Source organism: Ruditapes philippinarum, unplaced genomic scaffold (assembly GCF_026571515.1).
Source record: "Ruditapes philippinarum isolate M1 unplaced genomic scaffold, ASM2657151v2 ctg4288_1_1_1_1, whole genome shotgun sequence".
NCBI classification, from domain to species: domain Eukaryota; kingdom Metazoa; phylum Mollusca; class Bivalvia; order Venerida; family Veneridae; genus Ruditapes; species Ruditapes philippinarum.
This window is the reverse complement of record NW_026865612.1, coordinates 85854-95163: the sequence shown is the minus strand read 5'-3', so window position 1 is coordinate 95163 and position 9310 is coordinate 85854.

The following is a 9310-nucleotide window of genomic DNA, read 5'->3' as shown; positions in this document are numbered from 1 at the left end:
ATATTTAGATGTTCGTTCATTGGTTACTTTTTTCAGGGGTTTGATATTATGACAAAAGGGAACGTGTTTTTATATATAGATAGATAGATGAGATGAGATGAGATGAGATGAGATGAGGTGAGGTGAGGTGAGGTGAGTTAAGTTTGTTAAGTTAAGTTAAGTTAAGATCAGATCAGATAGAGATAAGATCAGATAGAGATAAGATAAGATAGAGATTAGATAGAATAGAGATAAGATAAGATAGAGATAAGATAAGATAAAGATAAGATAAGATAGAGATAAGATAAAATAGAGATATGATAATATAAGATAAGATAAAAATAAAGATAAAGGTAGAGATAAGATAAGATAGAGATATGATAAGTTGGAGATAAGATAGATAGATGGCTGGATGGCTGGCTGGATGGCTGGCTGGATGGATGGATAGATGGATAGATGGATAGATAGATAGAGAGAGAGAGAGAGGGGCAGGCAGGCAGGCAGGCAGGCAGGCAGGCATTCAGGCAGGCAGGCAGACAGACAGACAGACAGACAGACAGACAGATAGTGGGGAGGGGTGGGGTGGAGGTGGATAGATAGATGATTACTTACCCCAAAGAACAAATGGCAGCAACATACGTACACAATAGACCTTCCATTCGTTTGTATTTAAGTTGGTTTTTTAGTGTACAATGTTTTACCATAAACGCCGATGAAAAGAAATTCCATTTCATTCTCACTCAACACACATTACTGTTTAAAATTTTGTTGCCTTTCACCAAAATTACTGATTTAAAAATGTAAATAAATAGATTCTTTGAATAAATGGGGTTTTCAATGGGCAATATTATGGCGCTCAAAAGTTTTTTTTCCGAATGGATCTATATTAGTTCATTGGCAAAATAAGTTACACCTAGATACGTTTAAGTTTTAAAGCATCTGTACAGATGAAACTTACCTTTCTGTTGTTATTTTGGGACTATAATATCAAGATATTCGACTTCAAAAATATCCGGGTCTGTAAAACAGTAGCAATGCTCTTATACGACAGACCTGATGCTCAAATGACGAAATAAAAATATGATAAGTTATAAAAAAACATACCTTAATAAGATTTTAATGGTTTATGTAAATAAGAAAGATAATTAAAATTATAATTTTGATAAGTCTTGGTCACATTTTTGATAAAACCTATAATTATGTATTATTTTCAAACTAATTATAATGCAATTTATGGACGTTTAAAAAGTTGTATCGAAAGGAAACTGATATTCGTGTATATAACTTCAGTTATATATATTTCAACATAAATTAATTAATCGTTATTGTTGTAACATAGCCCTTACACCCCCCCCCCCCCCCAAAAAAAAAAAATAACAGCAACAAACATGAAAATGCAATGATTATTCGAATATTATTATATAAGCATAAACAGCCCGATAAAAGTTTTTAAAAAGAATTTCATAGATAATCGGGTATAATAAATTTATTTATGTATTCAACTTGAAAATATTTATTATTTGAGTGCATGGTGAAGAAAGTGTTCAATAATGTTATTTAATTTTGCATCTTGTTCTTAGAACAGATATAAGTTTTTTCAAGAGAAAGATTTTTCACTAACGCATCTAGTAGAATGTTTTTACTTACAATGCACTCGGATCACTTTTAAAAACACTGCTGGACAGTCCTTAGTGTCGTACCCCGTCTGTACGATCCCAAATATAACTCAGTTAATGCCAACTGCCCAATCTCTTATATGACTCATTGTGACCTATTCCGCGAATTGGATGACGTCAGTGCTGATAACTATGATTGTGTTAATGACCCCCTATTCATCGTACTGACTCACTGACACGCCCTTATGAATTAATGTCAAACTGACGCGATGAAGTTATGACATATTGGCCCGTATGGATGTAAGAGTCACGTGATGGTACCAGGGATACCGGGCAGGCTGTAGAACTCTGTTTATCAGAACAGAACAGAACAAATATTTTATTTGACTTAAGCATTACAAGCCAATCGTCGTTAACAATGAAAAAAAAAGAACATGTATATATTGGTATGAAATTATAACCTTAACACATATATCGTGAGAATGTAACGAAGGAAGAAATATATTTATGTTATTTAAATGTCCTTGCTACATGATAGATTGATTGTCATGACAAAATTTTCTTACTGCTGACATTTACCTCTTAAAGTGACCTTTACCTTGGATTAAGGGGTCTATGACTTGCAAATGACATACAGATTTATCATACTACACATGTATGCCATGTTATTATACCCCAAAAAACGAAGTTTGGGGGGTATATAGAAGTCACCCGGTGGTCGGAAGTGCAGTGCACAAGAGCATTAACTCCATTTTGACAAAATACAGAGTTACTGCCCTTTGATACTTTTCCTTGTCCGGAGCATAACTTAAAAGGTACTGGTTGGAATTCAAAACAACTCGTACAATTGTCAAGCACAATAAGAGGAAGTCCAGTGCACAAGCACTATAACTCCATCTTCAGTATTTATAGAGTCATTGCCCTTTGTTTCTTTTCCTTGTCTTTCTGGACTTATTAGAGAGTAATTCAATAAAACTTCATCAATGGCCAACCACATTGAAAGGAAATGCAACATACAAGAACCACAACTATCTTTAATTGCCCACAACCATAACTCTTTATTTCAATTCTTGTTACTAGTAACATCCTCATTTCCGAAACTCTTTTGGGGTATTAATTAGTGATAGTTCTAGTTTTTTTAATCCCTTGATCCATGTGTTATGGACCAGACAAGGTTTTTTGAACACACACACACGCACGCACGGACCGACAGCGGGAACACTTATGCCCGCTTGCCATAATTATGCTTTTTGTAGTTTAGCACGGAGGAATGTAGTCTAGTACTGGTGTAACTCTCCAGGAACGATGGTTAGGAAACTACCCGCCTATATGACTGAAATACTGTTAAAAAAAGGCGTAAAATGAAACAAACAAACAGCCATAATTATAGCGGGGCATAAAAATATGCAAAGAGAAGAAAGTAGATGGACATTCCCATATACATGTATTGGTTTAAAAATAAAGTTTTATGCACGGATAAGCTCAAAGTGGCTGTGAAGGAATGGTATAATATCATAGCCGTTCACTGAATGTAATTACTTTTATTTATTTTGGTTAGATTTTAATAACGGTTCTGACGCTTAAATGTCTTTTCAACAAAACAAAAGCAGCTATTTAAGTTTTGGAATCCAGAATAACGTCCGCATCATCTCAAAGGAAGTTTGCACAATTCAAAAAGAATATTTAGATTTTAATATAACGAAACTGTTTTTCTGGTTTTAATATTAAATATATGTATTTATGAGTCATTCTATATTTTCGCAGCATTTTCTACTGAAAATAATAATGGACAAGAAATTTTCAGCTGAAATCTCATAAGTTTCCAGTTTTTAACGGCTATATAAACCCTTCAAAATTTTATCAGAAGTGCCAATTAGTGCTGTCCCTATATGAAAATAACAGTATTTATGAAAAAGTTACAAATCTATTGACAATTTTACTATCATAAACACACCTTTTTTGATGGTTTTTGCCCGGGAGGGCTTTTGTCCTAGTTGTTTTGGTATTTTTATTCTTGTAACGTATAGTATGTTAGTATGTTTTAATTGCCAGTACTGTGCTTTTACCAACCCAATGAGAATTTTGTAAAATATATGGTTAAAGTCATTCAGAACGATTCACATATATTAGGGTTACAATGTTATTATTTATACTGAGATTTACATTGAATATATCACTCATGTAACAGTCACTTTTGTAACGACTGATTTTGTAACAGTAGTGATCTAATAAGTAAAAGTCAGTAGATACATTTTAAACAATTATCAATAAGTTTAAAAGTATATTTTGTAGAGAGACCTTTAAATTTACTGTATAAACTTAAAGTTTTCAGATTATAAAGATTATAGATAATTGTTTAATTTTGAAAACATATAATATAAAATGATACTCATTTTGCCTGATTTATTTAGAAACAGTCTTTGAAAAAAAATGTGTTTACATTTAATTTAAAATTTATGTTTTTTTTTTAAAGTAGTTTATCAAAAAAAAGGCCCAAAAATTGCCCAATTGGCATAACCCCTTTTGTATATAAACATCAAAAATGAAAGTTTTAAATTTACTAATTTGAGCCCGCATCACGACAAAAAACCAACATAATGGGTTTGCGACCAGGATGGATCCAGACCAGCCTGCGCCTCCGCGCATGCTGTTCGCTATCAGTTTCTCTATCTGTTGTAGGGTTTGTAAGCGAACAGTATGGATCCTGATCAGATTGCGCGGATGCGCAGGCTGTTCTGGATCTATGCTGGTCGCAAACCCATTATGTTGGTTTTGTCGTGACGGGGCTCTTTTATTGTATTCTCGGAGTTAAATGTTAGATTGCTTCTCCTAGACTTGAAAAATATTACACGAGTGACAAATAATTTACCGTATAATCGTTTAGTATCAAAGAAAATTTTAAGTAAGTGATTTTGCAAACTAAATGATACTTTAAGGGGAAACACGTGACTTCTGCTACAATTATAATTTTATCTACATGTTTTTATTCAAAATTCGAAAATAATTGCAGATTTTTTAAAACATTTGTTTTATAATTTATAAGTGGTGTAGTTTTTTCCCAATTTATCAATTACACTGTTGTATTTAAGTATTAATTAAAGTCTTGAGAAATAAAGTCGCTATTGCAATGTGAAGTTCTGAATTTCAACATTTATGAATGTCTTTTCCCTATAAACTTTCTCCAGCAATCTTATTTAACCATACATTCAATTATTTATTATCATTTCAGAAATATTTATTAATATAAAACTAGGGTAGAATAACTGTGACAGTATACTTGGATTTTGACATAAGATGAATGTCTTACATTTAGTATCTTCTTGTATGAATGAATTTGATATAAGTTTGATGAAATTGTGAAGTACCGTGTATGCATATTTTTGTTACTGCTGTAACAGAAATGTCATTCCTGTAACTAAAACGTCACTCATGTAACAAGATGTAAATGACATTATTATTTAACCACGATCTTGTCAGATGATAATAAAACACTACATAAAAGCTTTCAGATGAGATGACATTTTACCTTAAGATAAAATAAAACGGAAATCAATAAAAGTTTGGTTTAATAACGAAGTACCATTCATGCTTATTTTTTGTCACTGCTGTAACAGAAGTGTATTTCCTGTAAAAGTACATGTTACTCGTGTAACAACACATACAAATGAAATTTTTATTTTACTAAGGTCTTATCAGATGGTAAGTTACAGTTCACAACATTCAGATGAGCTTTACAATATAAAATAACATGATATGTGCTTATCTATGATTATATAAACTGCAATACTCTAAATATTTACATTTTAAAAATCCAGGTTTATTTATCATCTAAGATTCATGTTTGGTACCAGTGTTTTTATATACATAACTACTACCCTAAAAAGGCAATGTTCCCAACAGAAGATAGACATTAAAATTCCCAATTCCCAGTGTTAAAATTCTCAAAATGGTTGTTCGAAATTCCCACAAGGCCAAAAGATTTCTCTAAAATCATTTAAATCCAACATATTCATATGAATCACAACTTAATAGTTCTACCTGGACAGTGGAAGCTGTTAGCTGTCTTTATTCATGATGACTAATCTTATTTGTAGGTGAAAAATGCCTAATTAAAATTCCCAATTTAAGTCAAAATAACGCATTTTCCTAACCAGTCTGGTACCGTCACCATTTCCAAAGTAGAGAAAAAACGCTAAAGTACCTTTTTAATATGAATAATTGTTTTTTGAAAAGAATATCACCAAAGCTGTTAACATGTACATGTTTACGATTTTATTTAGGGTGTGTAGACACAGTATCCTCTTTCAAGTTGTTAAATAGAAAAGTGTTACAGGATTAAAGACATTTTTAGCTTGTAAAAATAATGTTTCATCATTGGGAAATATCTCTTATCACACCACAAAAAAAATTCATCCCTGAAAGAACATCTAAAAATCAAGGATATTCAAACTGAAAATGTTGCAAAAATATACAATAACTCGTATAGAAAATTCAGATTTTTTTATTGATAACGCAGTGCAACAGTCCTTTCACTAGTGCGTCTCGTACCCCCAGTACATGAAATCAGTCAATTCTGTAGTCCATTATTTGTAAACGGATATCTTTCCATTTTACGAAAATGCTAATTAATATTTTGTTCAACAAAGCAAGAAATTTTAAATGGGTTCTGTAGTGTTAAGCTTGAACCTGTCAATGTTTTTTTGTTTTTGTTTTTTGTTTTTTTTTTCAGATCGTGTACTTTTATTAATGATTCGCAAAATTCGTGTCATTCGGCAATAAATCTATGTCTTCATCAAACTCAATTATATAATTAGTTTCTCTTTTTAAAAAAAAAATTAACAAAGCAGTAATGTTTGATACTGACCAAATGACACTTAACACGCAAACAAGACACTTTTACTCCTTTAAATTATAAAAGTCTTTATGCTGATAATTACTTTGAAATATTAGTCACACTGTAGGGTTAAAGAACATTTCAACAAAAAAATCGTATTTTGCCCAGCATGAAAATGTCTGTTTAATCATAATACTGAAGTACAAACGTATAGCGTGTGTTGAGCGTTGCAAAGGTGTAGAAAAATATGTTAAAAAATGCAAAAGAAAATAATGAAATTATCAAATTATTGAAAATATTTGTTCAATCAGAATTATGTATATTCAATAAATAACATTTAAAATGTTAATGTTACAAAAAATATTTATCCATTAAAATATGTATGTTCTAGAGATAGGTATGGTCTAAATATTGATTTTTGGACAACGGTTGACAGATGAAACAATTAACAAACATTCTCCGCCGACGGTCATATTTACGAATACGAGCAAAACAAAATGAGGATCCGTTCTGTAGGCTAAACATAATTTTATCATTTGTTCAGACAACTGTTAAATGCAATTTCTTATACATTAAGCAATCATAACGTTCCCAATATCATGTTATAATATAACAGTTAGACGAAAATAAGTAAACATTGAAACTATTTGAGCCACATCCGCGCAGTCTGATCAGGATCCATGCTGTTCGCTATCAGTTTCTCTTCTTGTTATAGGGTTTGTAAGCGAACAGCATGGATCCTGATCAGACTGCTTGGATGCGCAGGCTGGTCTGGATCCATGCTGGTCGCAAACCCATTATGTTGGTTTTTGTCATGGCGCGGCTCATTTTAATAGCTCAAAAAAGAGAGACGAAAGAGAAAATAGGATATCAAATTTGAGTGCATTGTTTTTAAAATTTTCGGTGTTTGTTCAAATGCACAGTAATATAATCAGGAAGGCCAACAGATATGAGTGATTAATACAAAGCATTTGGAAAAAACGTGCATTGTTATACTAGTGCAAGAAGCTAATATTTCATTTCCATTCAAGCATGCAGATAAAAAAAAGAATAATAAAAAAACATTTTTCCAGACGTTAGTTGGTATAAAAACGGTAAACCTCTATTTCGTTGTTGCCAAATTGTTTTATAAGATATGAAGTAAAACTTAGTAATAAATAGGTGTGCCTATAACAAAATGAATGTATAAAGTTACAGTGTAAGAAGGCACAAGGTGAAGACTGAATTTGGCATTCCCTGATCATTCCAGCAGAACATTTATTTCACTATAAAAATAGTTATCCTTTTTTTCTTTGGCTCATTATTCACTACAAACTTCTCAGATACGGTTAGTTCTTTTTTCCATAAATTGTGTCAATAGTGCGCGCTACTTATACTGTGCTTAAACTTTACAATTTCAAGAAAAAGTCGCGCCTTGTCTTTCAGAAATGAAATGTCCAGACCCATTTCAAATTTAGCTGGCAAAAACGTTCTGAACTTCTACGGCTATTGGTAAATGAAAAATAACAAGTATATCGAATTTGAAAAAAAACATAGTTTATTGTTACAACAAAAAATAAAAAAACAATACTTATAAGTCTTAATCTTTTCTAACTCTAGGAAAACAAAACTGGAATAACTACGAATTTTTTTCCCAAATTGCAGGGATTTTATTTTATGTTTTTAATTTCCCCTTTAATTTTTCAAAGGTTTAAAACTTTTCTGTAAACCCGACACTATTTTTGTTTTTTTCAAAATGGTAAGGACTTAAAAATTTTTAAAAACCTTCCGGGGGGGGCAAAAGCCCAAGGTTTTATTTTAGACCGAGTAAAACCCTTGGAAAATTTGGGGGGGAAAGTTTTACCCGGGGTTTAGATAATTTAAAAAACTCGACGCGTTTCAAACCCCTTTTGGACCCCAAACACGAAAAGCACCAACATTTAAAAAATTTGCCGGCCCAACTTGTCCAGCAATGCGCCCCCGCCCCAGGTTGTACAGGAAACCAAAATTGGGGTGTTCGCTTTACCCACGATTAACGCTTTTCATTGGGGGTTTTTTTGGTCCCGACTTGGCCCGGGGGGAATTGCCACAAAAAGGCTGGCTTTGGGTTTTCCCTACATTTTGGGCGCAACCCATTTAATGTTTTGGTTTTTTTTTTCAAAAGAAAAACCCGGCAACAATTTTTTCTTTTTTAAACCAACTTTTTTAAAAAGATTTTTTTAAAAGTGAAATTGGGATTTTTTGAGAAAAGGAAAGACTTCTTTGATTTGAAATTTTTTTTTTAGAAAATTTAAAAAACAATTTTATTTTGTTTAAAAATTCATTTTTCTCAAATTTGTGGGTTTTTTAAAACATCCGGGGAAAATTAAAAGACAAACTTAAAAAATAAAAAATTTTAAAATGAATTTTAAAAAAAATTAAGCAAATTAATTTTTTAAAATGGGGGGAAAAAATTAAAAGGGAAAAAAACTTTTTAAACCGGGGCCCCTGGTTTGTAAAAACAATTTGTGGGAAAATTTTAAAATTTTTTAAAATTTAATTAAAAAGTAAAGGGGGGCAATTTTTTTATTAAAACGGGGAAACCCTTTGTGATTGTTTTTTTGGTTGGTTTGGGGTTTTTAAAGGGGGACACAACAAAAAAAATTCTTAAAAGGCTTTTTGGGGTTCTCGCGAAACAAAAGGAAAAAGGGTTTGGTTTAAAAACTTAAAAAACACCCAAAAGGGGTCCCCCCAAACCAAAACCTTCCACCTGCCCCGGAGCCTAAAATTTTCAAAAACACTTTCAATTTCCGGGAAATTTTTTCCAAATTTAATTTTGCCTCTTTACAAAATTTCACACAATTTGGGAAAAAGGTGTCTGTTATTCTGATGGGCCAAAATTTAAAACGGTACTTTAAAAATT